The sequence below is a fragment of the Hyaena hyaena genome, unplaced genomic scaffold (genome assembly GCF_003009895.1).
Source record: "Hyaena hyaena isolate Hyena2069 unplaced genomic scaffold, ASM300989v1 scaffold_432, whole genome shotgun sequence".
In the NCBI taxonomy this organism is placed as follows: domain Eukaryota; kingdom Metazoa; phylum Chordata; class Mammalia; order Carnivora; family Hyaenidae; genus Hyaena; species Hyaena hyaena.
In genome coordinates this window covers 631138-647197 of record NW_024081063.1, presented here as the reverse complement: position 1 = coordinate 647197, position 16060 = coordinate 631138, and the positions used below count along the sequence as shown (strand labels likewise).

The 16060-nt window shown below is 53.6% G+C and overlaps 1 protein-coding gene and 1 long non-coding RNA gene across 3 annotated transcripts in view; one reads left to right on the top strand and one right to left on the bottom strand.

Annotated features, from left to right (window-relative positions):
- Positions 1-16060, top strand: part of CHST11 (carbohydrate sulfotransferase 11) — a 267274-nt gene that overhangs the window by 215871 nt on the left and 35343 nt on the right. The gene's annotated exons all lie outside the window — the stretch shown is intronic.
- The window catches only part of LOC120245714, a 64180-nt gene continuing 63402 nt past the window's right edge, over positions 15283-16060 (bottom strand). Inside the window, exon 4 of the long non-coding RNA XR_005531854.1 lies at positions 15283-15678. This is a non-coding gene — a long non-coding RNA (uncharacterized LOC120245714). The remainder of the gene's footprint in view (positions 15679-16060) is intronic.

Sequence of the window (16060 nt, the reverse complement as noted above, 5' to 3'; positions counted from 1 at the left end):
TCTTTGAGGCCTGGAGACCGTGGATGTAAAGAGCCCGGCACATAGTAGGTGCTCCCTAAATGGAAGCTGTTACCTACTGAGCCGTGCAATAGCTATTTACTAGGCATCAGCTGTGTACAAGATGGGGCCCAGCACAGGCAAACTCCCCACCTTTGTGCAGCTGACATTCTAGACCAGGAACCAGGCGATAATGAGATAACTAGGCAGGAGGGGGGCTGTGGTCTAAATAGTGGGGGAGGGGGTCGGGGGGGAGGCTCCAAGGCAGGATGGTGTTTGAGCGAGAACATGAAGGTGGCGAGGTTGCTGGCCACGCAGACACCTCTGCAGGAGCCGTGGGACAGCCTGGAGGGCGAGGCTGGCCCATCGCCATCTTGGCCCCTTTCTCGTGGGCTGTCCCACGCGTGGCTGTCTGCGCCCCATTGCCTGTCCTCTGCCTCCTCAGTTCTGAGCTTTGCTGCCCAGCGAATCACCCTGCACAAAATCAGCCGTGTCTTCAGGGACTTTGCCTTAATGACAGCATTAATCGGACCAAACGTCATTTTGTACGTTCCGGGGAAGAATGAGTATATGCCCGTGCGGAGCTGCTGAATTCTAATGTAGGGTGTTGGGGTAAAACGTAGCTGGCACGGGAGAGGACAGGAGGTGCTGGGGACGGAGGGACACAGTCCCGGCCAATCCCAGTCCAGGCCTGTGTCTAACCTTTGATGGTAGAGGCGGGACACCAAATACAGAATTGCCTTTCTCCCCCACTTCTTGCCTTGGCCAACTCCTTATCACAGGGGGTCTCAGCAGAAACATCACCTCCTCAGAGAAGTCCTCCCTGACCAGCCCACCGAATTGCCTTCATAGACCTTGTTGGCCATCTGAAATGATCTTCTGTAAATGTTTCCAGGTTCGTGGTTCATTTTCTCTGTTAGAACAAAAGTGCGAGGAGGGCAGGAAACTGGTTTCCAAAGAACCTAGAAAAGTAGCTGTCACGCAGCAACTGCCTCGTGTTTATTTGTTAAATGGATGAATGAAATCTCATTCTGCAGAGCCAGGGAAGGGTCACCCTAGACCTGTGTTCAGATTGTAGGCTCTGCTCCATGAGTGTGACATCAGTGTAGCAGCTCACAGCTAGCGTTTTTTAAAAAAGAGATAGAGGGATGCCTGGATGGCTCAATCGGTTAAGCGTCCAACTTCAGCTCAGGTCATGATCTCACAGTTTGTGGGTTCGAGCCCCACGTTGGGTTCTGTGCTGACAGCTCAGAGCCTGGAGCCTGTTTCAGATTCTGTGTCTCCCTTTCTCGCTGCCCTTCCCCCACTCATGCTCTGTCTCTCTCTGTCCCAAAAATAAATAAACTACAAAAAAATTTCAAAAATAAAAAAAAAAAATAGAAAAGAATTTAAAATATCAAAGCATATTACACATGGTAAGGGCAAGTATTGTTTTAAGAAATATATATACATGTACACACATATATTCAACGTATGTGGAATGAAATACCGTATTTCTCACCATGGAGGAGTCAGGAAGGTTTGAAATGCAGCAATTTTCTCAAGCTTGATCTTCAAAGAACATTCTTCTCTTAGAGACTGTAAACCTAGTTGCATAAAGTTTACATTCTGGGGCCCCGAAGCAGACCTTTAAGAAAAGATTCCTTTGTTTCCTATTAACTGAAAAAAATGAGTAACTTTCCACTGTAGAAGGGGGCCTGTCTCCTGAGTCTCCCCCAGCAGGTATGGGGTTATTTACACGCTCACGTACAAACACACACACACAGAGACACAGATGTACTCAGATACCCACTAACACACAAGCACACACAGACACGTACTCACATCCACACAGACACATCCGCATTGTATAGACACACACGCACACAGGAATACACACAAATATGCATCTGTACATACAAACGCACATGGACACATACACACCTAGATACAGACACAGTTCACATGGACACAGTACACGTATGTATACACAGACACACAAACAACACCGATGCGGTTATAGACCCACACACGCATGTGCACACACACACACACGTCCACACAGGAGCGCCCTCACTTCTTCCCACTTGTGTCTGTGGCCCTCGGTCACAGCGACCCCAGGCCATTTTCAGATCGGCCAGCAGGCGCAGCGGCAGTGGGGAGGCTGGGCTCCTGAAGTCCGCCCTTGGAGTTAGCCAGTCTTGGGTTCAGGTTTCCGCTGACTGGCTGAGTGACCTTGGTCAGGCTACTCTGTCTCGTGGAGCCTGGTTCCTCATTTGGAACTGGAGTTGGTGAAGGTCGTGCCCGCTTCACGGGCGTGGGGGGTGGGGACGAGCTGGGTGCAGGCGGGCGTCAGACTTGCCAGAGTCCCCAGTGGGAACACCGGGACCCTCCGTGCCTTCCCCTCGCTGTGTGGTGGTGGCCCAGCTCCCTGGGCCCCTTTTGTGAGATGGGGATGTCGCATCTCCAGCGGCCAGGATCACTGGGCGGAAGCGCCAGGCCTGCAGGAGGGGATGGTCGGCGGCTGGGGAAGCGTGGGAGGCGCTCAGTGCCTGTCACGTGCTCCACCCCGGAGGTGACATCTTCCCCCGTGAGCCCCCTCCCAGCCCACAGCATCCTCACCATGTCTGGGGCTGCAGGAAGCCAGGCTGGGCTCTCCCTGGAAAAGCACTCTTGGCCATTGAAAACGACATCTGGGATTTCTTGGGTGGATCCACTCTTGCTCCTGCGTTCTAAGGACGGGCTTCCCCACCTCCAGAGGCTCTGGCAGAAGGACCCCGTGTTACCTGAATTGGGGCAGAGCCCCCTGGGGAGCACTAATGCACATCAGTGTGACCTTCACCTTCCTAGTTGCCTGGTGTCTGGCTTTGAGGGAGGAGATGAGGAGAGATGGATGCCAGAAGGAGAAAGGTCACCGAGGTGGGGCGTGGGGGCCGTCCTGGGTCCAGGGGTAAGGCACGTGCAAACAGGGCGCCCAGGATGGGGAGGAGCAAAGTATCGCAGACACGTTTTCTACTCTCCAGTTTGCCTCCAGAGCCATTCTGAGCAGCAAATGTCAGTGACCAAGAACCTGAAAGGCCAGGAAACACATAAAACCTAACCAGGAACTGATAGAGTTGGTCTGCTGCCTGCCGCGGCCTCCTGGCCTCCCCAGCAGCGTGTGCCTCTGGGCACCCCACACCCGGGGACTCAGCCCACACCCCGGCCGCCCCAGGGCATCCACTCTCTTCAGCCGCCCTGCGTCCCCAGCCAGCAAATAAGTGCTTCCGGAGGCCCTGACATGTGCGCCTTTGGGAATGGGAACATGGAGGAGACAGGAGTTTGTCTCTGGAAGGACAGACCTCACCCACGGAATGACGGCCCCCGCCATCATGCGTGCCGTGAGGTGGGTGTGCGGGCAGACTCGTTTCCCTGTGCGCTCGGGCCAAGCCAGAGAGGTGGGGGACTTCACTCAAAGGAAGCCATGAACAGAGGGGGGGACATCTTGGTCACCGCCTCGGCCTCCCGCTGCGCCGGCTGAGCCCACACCCAGGAGGCAGCAGGGCCGGGGTGTCTGGTCAACTCTTAGGGTTTGTTCACTTAGGAGCCGGGCACAGAGAACCACGTGGTGTGTGATTCCACTTCCGTCAAGCACCTGGAGTAGACAAAGGCACGGAGGCAGAGGGCTGGGTAACGATTCCATAGGGCTGGGGGCGAATAGCTAAGTGGGGGGTGCCAGGGACAGGGCTTCTTCCGGAGATAATGAAAATGTTCCACAATTTGTCGTGAGGAGGGGCACCTGGGTGGCTCCGTCGTGAAGCTTCTGACTTTGTCTTGGGTCATGATCTCACGGTTCATGGGTTCCAATCCCGTTTCGGGTGAGCTTGAGCCCCACTCTGGGTAAACACAAGCCCCGCTTCTCTCTCTCTCTCCCCCCCCCCCTCTCTCAAAAATAGATGATAGATAGATAGATAGATAGATAGATAGATAGAATTAATTGTGATGAGGGATGTCCAGTTCTGTGAGTATACTGGGAACCATGAACTAGTACACTTTAAATGGGTGAATTGCCGGGATGCCTGGGTGGCTCAGTCGGTTAAGCGTCTGACTGTTGTTTCTAATTCAGGTCATGATCTCTCGGTTCATGAGTTTGAGCCCCACATCGGGCTCTGTGCTGACAGCTCAGAGCCTGGAGCCTGCTTTGGATCCTGTGTCTCCCTCCTTCTTTCTGCTGCTCCCCTGCTCACTCTCTGTCTCTCTCTCAGGAATAAATAAACATTAAAAAAAACTATTTTTAAATGGGTGAATTGCATGGCATGCGAGTTAAGAAAGCTTCCCTACAGTTTTTCATTTAAAGTCACTCCCTCTTGCCCCTCCGTCAGCTGGCCTATCCCTGCACCTGGGGAGCAGCTGGATCAGTGCGTATGCGCGCGCGCTCTCCCTCCCCCCCACCCCCCCGCATGGAGTGCTGCTGTGGGACAATTCTGGTGTGGCTGTCGCAGTCTTACATTGATGTCGGCTCCCCCTCCACCAAGCAGTTGCTTCCAGAAGGCTCTTTCTTCCATGGCCCTTCTGTGAGTTCTTTGAAGACTTTGCAGTCCCTGGGGATCCTCGCCTTCACTTCCCTTCAGGAGGTTCTGTATCAGCTTGTGGCTTGTACTTGCCCCTCAGCTCCTTCTGCAGCCCGGAGGCTGGAATCCCACTTACCCTTGCAGGCGGCCCCTCGTGGACAGGCCCAGGGGCGACCTGTGGCTGCCTGTCCCCAAGTGAGGCCCTGGCTGGTCATGGAGAAGCCACATCCAAGCCTTCTCTGATAAGGTCTGAGAGGGTGGGCTGTTCTCCAGCTCAGCTAGAGTCCTTCTGTGTTATCAGAATGGCTGTTAAGTCGCAGGTTCGAACCTCATTGGGTAAATGTGTTGCCTTAGACCACAGGGGTCCTGTATATTAAACTTGTCGGTGATTTCAAAGCCCCTCTCTCAGTTTAAAATGAAAGGGGAAACCTCCCAGCCCTCCCCTTTGCATGTGTGGGCAGATACAGGTGGGATTTTGTGGTCTTTCAACAACTCTCTCCAGGAAATCTCTCTCCCCTCTTTTCCATCTCCTCAAACCCCACCCTTTGGTGTTGCCGTGGCCAACATTGACTGGGACTCTGGGTCAGGGTTCAGAGTTGGGTGACTCCGTTCTTAGTACCTCCTTTGCTAAGTCTGCCTAGAGGCTGGCACCCGCTTCCAGTGGAGACCTCTAACGTATGACGTAGCTGGGTGCCTCCACAGAAACTGCCATTGTAACATCCTGATGAAATTACCCAGTACTGCGGGGGGTTCACCGTCTCCCATCTTCCCTGGAACGGCCTTATCATGTTCAGTAAAACTGCATTCGTGCCAAGATGGGCTTGTCCACCGAATATATTTCCTGACATCCCGAGAATGCTTTTTAAAGACGTCCCTTTGAAAACAGTGCCTGAAGTACCCAGATGGATTTGATTTTTCCACTCGTTTATAGATTAGTTTCCTTTTGCAGGGGGTCTGTGTTTTCCTGCCGCACCAAGGCATCATTTGAGTAGGTTATAAATCCAAATAAATAACAAGTGCTTAAAAAAAAAAAAGAGGGAAAAGGTTGCCTGGGTGGCTCAGTCAGTTAAGCGAACAACTTTGGCTATGGTCATGATCTCACAGCTCGTGAGTTCGAGCTCCGTGCCGGGCTCTGTGCTGAAGACTCAGAGCCTGGAGCCTGCCTCAGATTCTGTGTCTCCCTCTCTCTCTGCCCCTCCCCCCTCTCATGCTCTGTCTTTCTTTCATAAATAAATAAATGTTAAAAAATAAATAAATAAGGGGCGTCTGGGTGGCTCAGTCGGTTAAGCATCCGACTTCAGCTCAGGTCATGATCTCACAGTCCGTGAGTTCAATCCCCATGTCAGGCTCTGTGCTGACAGCTCAGAGCCTGGAGCCTATTTCTCATTCTCTCTCTCTCTCTCTCTCTCTCTCTCTCTCTCTGCCCCTCCTCCACTCACATTCTGTCTCTGTCTCTCAAAAATAAATAAAAACATTTTTTAAAAAATTAAATAGATACAAAATAAAAATTTAAAAAGAAGGGGGAAAAATAAAGTCAAGGCTGCAGCCTTGACTGGAGTTTTGATCTGTTTGCGGGGCCGTGTACCCCGGGGCGTCTGATAGAGCTGTGACAAGCAGATGGAAGAAAACATCACTAGAAATTATCCCTCCTTCCTTCCTCTGTGAATAAATAGCGTGGCTTACTTTTTACAAATGCCCTTCATATTGGTTTTCCCGTTAATCTTGGGAAGGACCCAAGGACAGCGTCAGCCAGTTTATAATGGAGTCCAAGCTGGGGGGTGGGGGGTGGCAGGAGGGGGAGGCGAGGGGCACATTCTCGTCTCCGCCGTGTGCAGTGGTGTTTCTGGAGCAGTGCCTGCGAGGGTGAATGAAAAAGAACTTCAGAGGGCAAAGTCGAGTTGGCAGCCAGACCCTTTGAAGATGAAGGATGTTTTGGGAAACTTAAAGAAAAAATGACTTTGAAAGGAAATGACTGAAACACAGGATTTCGATGAGTCTTGACGTGGCTTGGTTCTGAGTTCGCTTTAGGCTCAGTACCTTCAAGGCTTGCGCTGTGTCGCTCCCACGAGGAAAGCTGAGAAGGTACTACACACAGAAGCCTCCTTGGAGACCTAGGGCTTCCTCTGACCCCAAAGAGTTCACTTTATGGGAGGGGCGGGGTGGTGGGCGGCCCCAGATACAGGGAGGAAAGGAACATTCTCTCGGGAGAAGCTGAGACTGGGTGTTGATTGGGTCCGGGTGAACCAAGGTTGGGCCAGGCGGGGTCAGGATGGAGTTGTTCGGTGGGGGGGGGTCACTGGGAGCTGCCGCTATCGAGAATTCACTATGGTTAAGGCATTCTGTGAGCGCTGTATGCCTGAGGAAACTGAGGCACAGAGCAGCACCGCTTCCCCCAGAGTCCACAAGCGGCTAAGGGCTAAGCCGTGTGCTGGATTCCGCCTCGGGAGCCTCTCTTTTCCTCCTCTTCTTCGTGCTAAGAGGCAAGAGGAACAGGTGATTCGTTCTGATGGTGCATTTACCGTGTGCCTGATACAAAGCCCCTCACAACAACCTCACCTGTAAACCCCGCTCCCCCCTTACAGATGTGGAAATTACGACCCAGAGAGGTTAGGTACTATGTCCAAGGTCACACAGCTAGAAGGTAGCAGAGCGGAGATAAAAATCCAGGTCCGTGTGGTCCCAGTGCCCAAGCAGCCACCTCTCTCTTGGAGCCGCTGAATTCCGGAGGCTCCGCTGTGGAAAAGCTATTGTGACGATAGCTGGGCAGGTCTACACTGACCCACTGGTGACCCTCAGAACTACGGGGCAGGAGGAATCCTGGTTGGCCAGAGCCTCTCTCCCTCCTCGGTCTCTCTGGTGCTTCCGGGGCAGGGATGTATATATTGTCAAAGGACAGAGCACGGGGAGATCAGCTGAGGGGAGGCCCACTCTGTGAGCAAACTGACCCAAGTCCCCTATTTGGGGGGCTTCCTGCAGCCTCCCCCACAAATGCCGGACGAAGAGCAGTTAGAGGCTTGGGGAGGGGGGTGAAGGCCCCGCCTGGGACCATGCGAGCTGGGTGCACAGCCTCATGGGCCCCCGGGTTACCGTGGGGCTCTGGGCGGTTCCCCCTGTTGGGCACTGAGTTTGTTTTCCCTGCCTGTACCTGTGGGGGCTGGGTGAGGTCAAGGGGCCCAGCGGGTGGGTGGTGAAGGGCTTTAGGATACCTGTCAGGAATCGGGCTTCACTTTGGTGACAGTGGTGACACACGGTGATGAGCTCTGCCAGCCACCGGTGCTATTTCACATCGACCCAGGCACAGTGTCCAGAGGGTCCTTTCCAAAGTGGGCTCTGGCGGTGGAGGGGAGCGCTGCCCCTCTGTGTCATAGCCTGGCACAGCTTCTGTTTTCCATATGGCAGGGTATAACGCATGCCCGCTACCACCCAGCTCTGCCCTCGGGCACATCGCTCTGACTCTCTTGTGCCTCAGTCTCCTCATCTGCAAAATGGGGGTGATAACAGTACCTCCCTTAGAGTGTTTTTGGTTTCAAAGACCAGGGGCTGGAACTTGAGACGCAGTGTTCAAAACCGGAGCCGGTACAAACCCCAGAGGGTATGACATAGAGGCAGAGCTGTGGGAGCAGCCTCGTCTCGAGTCCTGCGTGTGAATCCTGCCCAGGCTCTTGACTTGCCGGGTACCCGTGGGCAAGTGCCAGCCCCTCATCTGTAAAATGGAGACAGGAACAGTCACATTGTCCATCACTGGCAGGGATGATGTCAGACTGTGTGACATAAGCCCAGCTCACACTAAGCTCGCTGTCACTAGGTGCCGGGCACCAAGGGGAACACTCAGTCCTCCCTGTCCCCCTCAGGCAGGTATTATTATTGCTCCTTACTTTGTGGCTGTGGACACCCAGGCCCCTCGGCCGCCTGCATACATGCCAGCCCCTCCCCCTCTCTCAGCCCCCTGTGCCCCTCCCCCCCCAACAGGAAGCCTTGCCAGCTCACTGCCCCCGGCCCTGGGGGGACATTGCTCGGGGATGAATGAGTCCGGGATTGCGGCCGCTGCTGGAATAAATGAGCTCATGTGTGGTGTGCCTGTCTCTTGCTGAGTGAGCATCACCCTGTGAATTCTCGATGAGCTTATCCAACATGCAGCAATATTGGATCAGCGTTTAAATGGACAGCCTTGTGCTCACGGAGAATGAACAGTCAATAACGGCCTGTTGACTGTCGGCCGGCTCAGCTCGGGCTCGGGCCCAGGGTCCCTGCCAAGCCCGGAGAAAGGTGCAGCCCCAAGCCCCCCGGCTCCAGTGGATCTGACGGTGCCTGGGGTTCTCTGCACCCCCAGAAAGCCAGGGGACTTGCCTTCGCTTACCTCCTGGGGCTCGTTCTGCAAGCCTTCAGTAACATGTGCCTTTTTTCTAAAGAGCCTCCCTTGTCTTGTTCAATTTCGACGTGGATAGTAAGGAGGCTGTGTCTCGTCCACAGGACTGACATTTTTCATTAAGGAGATCCCGGGAGGCCAGCTTCATGTACTATTCCGGCATCTCGTCCGCCTGTTTGTTGCAATCGTCAGGCAGCCGGCTCAACGGAAGCCTGGGTGGCAGATAGGAGGCCCCTTCCATGCCTCCTCCTAAACAGCCGTGATCACTCACCTTTGCGGGGTGGGGAAGCTTTAAAAACAGCCAACACTTGGGGTGCCTGGGTGGCTTAGTCGGTTAAGCGTCTGACTTTCGCTTAGGTCATGATCTCGCGGTTCGCGGGTTTGAGCCCCGCGTCGGACTCTGTGCTGACTGCCAGCTCAGAGCCTGGAGTCTGTTTCAGAGTCTGTGACTCCCTCTCTCTCTGACCCTCCCCTGCTCGCTTGCTCACTCTCGCTCTCCCCCCCCCAGAAATAAATAAAACATTTAAAAAAAATTAAAAAAAAAAAAAAACAGCCAACACTCCTGAAAGGGACTAGGGGGCAGGGTCTGTTGTGAAACTATTCATTTTCTAAAATTAATGCTTCATCACTAATGCCCAGTGAGGCAGCCCAATGCAAAGAAAGAGCCTGAGCAGGGCGGTGAGCGGTGGGTCATGCAGAGCCAGCCGAGTGATCATTCTTGGCCTCACTTTCCTAATCTAAGCAACGAGGGCTAACGAGAAACCCTGCCCTCATAAGGCAATTGTGCAACTGAAATGAGAGAATGTGTGTGAACGGTAGAGAGCCAGGAGGGCAAACCAGAAACGAGCAGGATTCTAGAGGCCAAACACCCAGGTTCAAATCCCAGTTCTGCCGCCGATGGGCTGTGTGACGCTGGGCAGGTCACGAAGCCTCTCTGTGCCACAGTTTTCTCATCTGTCAGTGGGGGTAACAACTGAACCTACTGCAGGGGGTCGTCGTGAGGATTCAGTGAGGGAATGGACATCTTGTACTGGGTAGAGTGCCTTTCAGGAAGTGAGTGCTCAAGGAGACTGGCTGTGAATGGTAGGAATACTGTGAATGCCCTGCCCCAGCGGACGGGAGGGGCTCCATGAACATGTCCTGACTCTGATTCTGGGCTCTTACGCTTTAAGTCTCATTTTACTGGTACCTGTTGCCCACTCTAGAGAATCTGGCTGCCTCAGTCAGTAGAGCATGGGACTCGACCTCGGGGTTGTGAGTTCTAGCCCCACATTGGGTATAGAGATTCTCAGGAAGGAAGGAAGGAAGGAAGGAAGGAAGGAAGGAAGGAAGGAAGAAAAAATTTTTTTTAATTTTTTTTAATGTTTTATTTATTTCTAGGGGAGAGAGAGAGACAGCGTGAGCAGGGGAGGGTCAGAGAGAGGGAGAGTCACAGACTTTGAAACAGGCTCCAGGCTCTGAGCTGGCAGTCAGCACAGAGCCCGACACAGGGCTCGAACCCACGAACCGCGAGATCATGACCTGAGCAAAAGTCGGACGCTTAACCGACTAAGCCACCCGGGCACCCCAGAAGAAAAAATTTTTTAAGAAAGAAGTTTGCCCTCCAAAAACAGTTTGGAGCACTTAAATAGGGAGTGTCTGCATTAGGTTTCCCAACAGCCTGCAAGCCCGTGTGACAGGCAGAACAATGGTCCCAGGGATGTCCACGTCCTAATCCCTGTGACCTGGGAATATGCTCTGTTAACTGGCAAAGGAGGAAGGAGTTAAGGTGGCAGATAGAATTAAAGTTGCTAATCATCTAATTAAGAATGATTTTCCTGGGTTATCTGGGTGGGCCCAGTGTAATCATAAATCCCCTTGATTTCAGCCAAGTGGGACCCCTGTCACCCTTCTGCCCCCCAGAATTGTAAAATGTAAGTTCGTGCTGCTTTAAGCCACTCAACGTGTCGTGATCTGTTACAGCAGCCGTAGGAAAGTAGAGCAGCCCCAGACGTTTCCTTCTGGGGTGACTTCTGGGCCTTGACCCCCTAAAGGGCTCAGTGGCATCTGGAGACCCCTGTCCTTGGGAGGGGTAGTAATGTTTACCTCTGTCTACCCTTCCAGCAAATGCTTTCTGAGACCCTGTCATGTGTCAGAGCCGGCACTCGGTACCAGGGACGCAGCTGTGTACAGGACGGGCGGGCCCCCTGCCCCCATGGGGCTCAGGGACCAGCACGGACCCTGAGCTTTACCCGATCCTTATGGGGGATGGTAAGACAAAGGTTTCCTGGAGCTAACCGTGTGCAGGGCACGGTGCCAGCCCTTCACATCTATCCACTTGTTGACCTTCACAAGGACTCATGAGGGAGGTGGTAAGGCACCGGTTATCATTCCTTACCATTTTACAGACGAGGGCACTGAGGCACAGTGTTGGGGTGACGTGCCCAAAGTCACAGAGCTGCGAGGCGGTGGACCGGATTCAGGATGCAGGCAGTCTTTTTGACATGTTCTATGCTGCGTCCAAAATGACAGGGAATGGGGAAGGTCTCAGAGAAGATGTCCCTATGACTGTGGCCCCCAAGGTGTCCCTCTGGCCTCGAGGATGGCAAGTCCCCATTTTAAGCAGGTGTCTGACGCTGGCTCTGGCTGATTTGCAGAGGCCAAGTGTGAAAGCAAATGGTAAACACCGTCACAGTCCTCATCCACTGAGGTCGAGGGTACACAATGGGAGCGACTCCGACTCTGACCTCCTCGGCCGTCCTGCCTCACTTGGGGCAGACTTGGACTTGGCTGCAGCGGCTCCCAAACAGGGGAACCCTGGTGCCAGACCCCCCCCCCCCCCGCACCGACGCACTGCTTTCTAGGCCATCCATGGCATCTCTAAGTGACGGCTTGAGATTCAAAGTGGCCCATTGCATTTGTTCTGGAAGACAACAGGCTGGCCATTATTCTTAGTGTACCTTCAAGTACATCCATCCACTGTCCCCTCATTCACCATTCATTCATTTTCTCCCTCTCCTGTCTGTATCTCTCTTTCTCTCTCTTTCACACACACACACACACACACACATACACAGCCCTGTACGCACGCGCGCGTGATGCTGGCTCCCATCCGACAGGAACGCAGGCTTCATGCCATTAATTGGAGGCCTCTGACTGCAGACCTAGCATAAGAGTCTATTCATAGTCCTTTTTTAATTCCAAGAAATGCTGCTCTAGCTAATGCCTACTTCAGGGCAAATGACTAGTTGGCATATCAGCACTTTTCAAGTTATAAACACCCCCTTTTTAGCTAGGACTTCTCATTTAGAGTGTTCTCCAGAAGGAAGACGGGCCGAGTGGCCAGCAGGCCCGGGGAGGTGGCCGGTACCTGGAGGTGCTCGGGGAGGGCATGGCTGGAGGGGACTCACAGGCTCCCCTTCCTCTGGGAGCCCCACAAGCCCTGGGGCCTGAGCCACTTCCTGCACGGCTGTCTGGCTGTCCAGCTGTCCGGCTGTCCAGCTCACAGCTTTCTTTGCCTTGCGCCCACTTCCTGGAACCAAAGTGAAAATGGTTTAGGAATTGCTGCATGCTCCCTAACCTCTGGAATAAACCCTTCCCTCCAGATCTTTGCTGCCTTCCAGGCTTTTCTACACGCCTTGTAAACATGTTGCTTTTTGTAATTTGGATGAGTAGACTTTTCTGGTTTGGTAAACATTGCTGGAGGCGTCAAGGGCCCCAGGATACCCGCTTCCTCCTGAATCATGCCCAGGGGGCAGGCAGGGCCGGCTGGATACTGAGCACCGGCTCCCACTTCTCGAGGGCCCACTGTGTGCCGAGCATTTTACCCACGCGATCTGGTTTTCTTCCACAGTCCCACGTGGTGGGTGCCGTGCACTCCCCTTGCCGCAGACGAGGAAGCTTCAGTAAGCTTGCCCGTGTCCTCCCAACAGCGGGGGGCACAGCCGGGATTCGTGACACCAACGTGGGACGGACGCTTCACCCCGGTTTCCGGGGACTTGGGCAACCGTCACTGCCCTTTATTTGGGAGGTGTGTGCGCCTCTGGTTGTGTGTCCCTTGTCCCCTCTGGGCGGCCGTGCAGCCCCCCTTCCAGACCGTCGTCCTGCAAGGCCCCTTGCCAGGCAGGCCCGCAGCCACGTTCACCCCGGGGCCTCCCCAGGGCCGCGGCCGCCTCACACCCACTTCCCGCGAAGGCGCAGTGTCGCAGGTATTCATCTCCAACGGCCCGGAATGCCGTGGTCGGCAGCCAAGACCGCACAAAGCCAGCAGATGCTTGGCCTTTGAGGGAGGAGAACACCGCGAGCTTTCCTTTGCCCTCCTCTTGATTTGCTATTCAATTAAAAAAGAAGAAAAAAATCGGAGAGCATCAGGGAGCAGCTCTCTAATTGGAAAAAAAACAAGTTCACACAAACAGGAAGTGTGGGGCACAGTTACAGATGCCGCTTCACTCTGGGGCTTTTTTAAAGGGCCGTCCATGTTCTAGACCGGGCGTCTGTCTCCCCCTGCCTCCCTGAATGAGCCTGGGTTCGTGGGTGCAGCGTTTCGGGGGGTCGAGGAGCACAAGGGACGGGGAGAGGTGCCATCTGGCGCACCGTCCGCTGCCTGCCCCCCGAGGCTCCCCGCCACTCTTGTTTCCCAGGATCTGCCGCCCATCCGTTCTTGCTCGTAAAGGGCAGGGACCTGTCCCGTCCTGCGAAGACAGAAAGGGAATGTGCTGAAGGATGAACCTGGGGCAGAAAGGGCTTTGGGTTTGTGCCTGCCCCCGCCCCCGCCCCCGCCCCCGCCCCCATCCCTTCGGGACTGGGCTGTGACTCCACAGCACCCTCTCTGGACGCTTGAATCTCTGCTGCTTACTTCTGTGTATCTGTCGGCCTGCCTCCCCCCTCCCCCCCCCCCCATACAGCCACCTCAAAACAGTGCCTTCAGTCCAGAGCCTTCATTTCCGCATGGGTCCAGTGCCGCATTCGTGGGGAAGAGAATACGACCGGTCCATGTCACGGTGTCTCCATTTCTAGAAAATTAGGAATACGAATAGTGCCCGTATCTGGAATGTCTGTGAAGGCAAAATGAAGTTAAGTGGTTTTGCTTATTAACTCATTCAAACTCAAACGGGTGTAAGTACGTGTCTGGTACCTAACTGATGCTCAAAAATGGTGCTCATTACAGCTGTCTGTTCCATTATCCAGTGGCCCTTGTAGAAGGAGTCGTGTGACGGAATGTTTTACAAACTATACCATAAAAACAACTGGCACTGAAAAAAAGCTTATTTCTTCTGAAGAAATAATATAACTACTTCACAATCGGTAGTAAGATTGGCGTGAGATATTTTATTATTTGCAGAGCACCCCCACATACCTGTCTTATTTGACACAAATGACAAAGGTGTGATTAAGAGGAAACTGTTACAGTAAGGAAACTGAGGAATTGGGAGATTTGAGTATTGCCTGAGGTCACAAGGTCTGCAAGCTTCAGAGCCTACACCCAGTCCCGTATCAACTCTCATTCCTGAGCGTTTTCAATTTCATCAGAGGTGGAAGATTTCATGCCCCATCACATTTGCCTTTACACCCTGGCTGCTAAGGAAGCTCAAGATGCCTAGCACTCTCCCAGCCATGGCTGTTCGTATATTTCTCATACTGGAGTCTGCTGCGGTATTGGGTGGGCTAAATTTGCTTTATGACACGGCATACGTGCGTCTGTTTCAAGTGGATGATTCATGACTTCCCAATGCCCCTAAAAGTGGTGGAGACGAATTTTACCTGTGAAGTGCCACAGTCCCTACTTGTGGGAGATGATGGGCTCCAATGGCTGCTTGCTGGTACCTCTGTCTTCCTGCCTCCGGGCCTCTTCTTCAGCCTCTCTGTCAGGGCTCTTTGCCCACATCTTTTGGAAGGAAAGACAGTCCCTCCCTCCTCTACAGACCCTCCCCCTCCGCTTTCCCCTGATACTCAGGGCTTTTCTCGAAAACCCTGGCAGGGAAACATTGTGAAAAGCTAGCCCAGACCTTTCGGAGGCTGAGATGGAGAGAGCGTCTTTACAGAACTCTAACCACATCAGCCGCCTCAGAGTTCTACACCTGCCACTGACAAACCGAAGTGTATTACAGGAAGGGGTCGTGTGCCCCTGGGTGAAGGCTAATGCCTTTCTTGACCTTCGGCCCTCAGTTCTCAGGGCTGTGGTGCTGGGGAGCCTGGTCAGACCTTGCTGGGGCAGACATTTCCCCATGAGATTCTTCCAAAGGAGTCAGACACACCCGGTCCGAGTCCCCCCCTCCAGCCCTGTGCAACCTCGCTGAGGCTCAGTTTCCTTATCTGTGACTTGAGGGTTGGATCACCCCCCACAGGAGTTGTGCTGGCAGCCAGCAGTATTAATCAGAACGATAACAAGGCAGTGGACACATATCAGGACTTTATTTGCAGCGAGATAATAAGAGCTGATGCTTCTTGAATGTTTACAGTATCCCAGATGTTGTGGTAAGCACTTTGTGCTTTTACTCATGAAGGTCTCCCAACGGCCAGTGAGAAAACAGAGAAGTTCACAACTTGTCTAGGGTCACACAGCAAGAGGTAGCAGCAGAGGCAGGACCCAGAGATGAATGGCAAGCACAAGACCAGGGCATGCAGTGGGTGCTCAAGCAGTGTCCTTTCTCTTCCCTTCCTCTGGGACCAGGAGGCCAGCCACCCGTCTTCAAGGTGGGGTGATGCTCACAGGCAGTGCCTGCACAAGCGTTGAGTGGGGAGGTGAGCAGAAAATCTCTCCACTCTGCTGAGTACCGGGGTCTTCTTTCTGAGGCAGCCCGTGGACAGCTGTTGGAGATAAATGTGTTTTTGTCAAAAAACCCCAGAGTCGTTGGTAAATGAAATGCCCAGCCAAACATTGGGGGTTCAGACCCTCTGAACCCAGGGAGCAGTCTCCTCCTTAGTGCACCTGCGTGTTTCCAGGGAGGAACGTGGACACCCCACTGGCCCAGAGAGCAGACTGTGGGCATCTCACCGAATTCAAACCCCTGAGGCAGAGAGCTTGTCGGATTCCCCTGTTTTGTTTAATTGATTTTTGCAGAACAAGTCTTCTTTTTAATCTAGGTGAATCCTGTCCCCTGAAGCCTATTAACAGACTTCCCAACGCTCCCGTCCGATTTGGGGCTTTGCCTTCTGCGCACCACCACCTCACCCCGCCTTCCAGAAAACA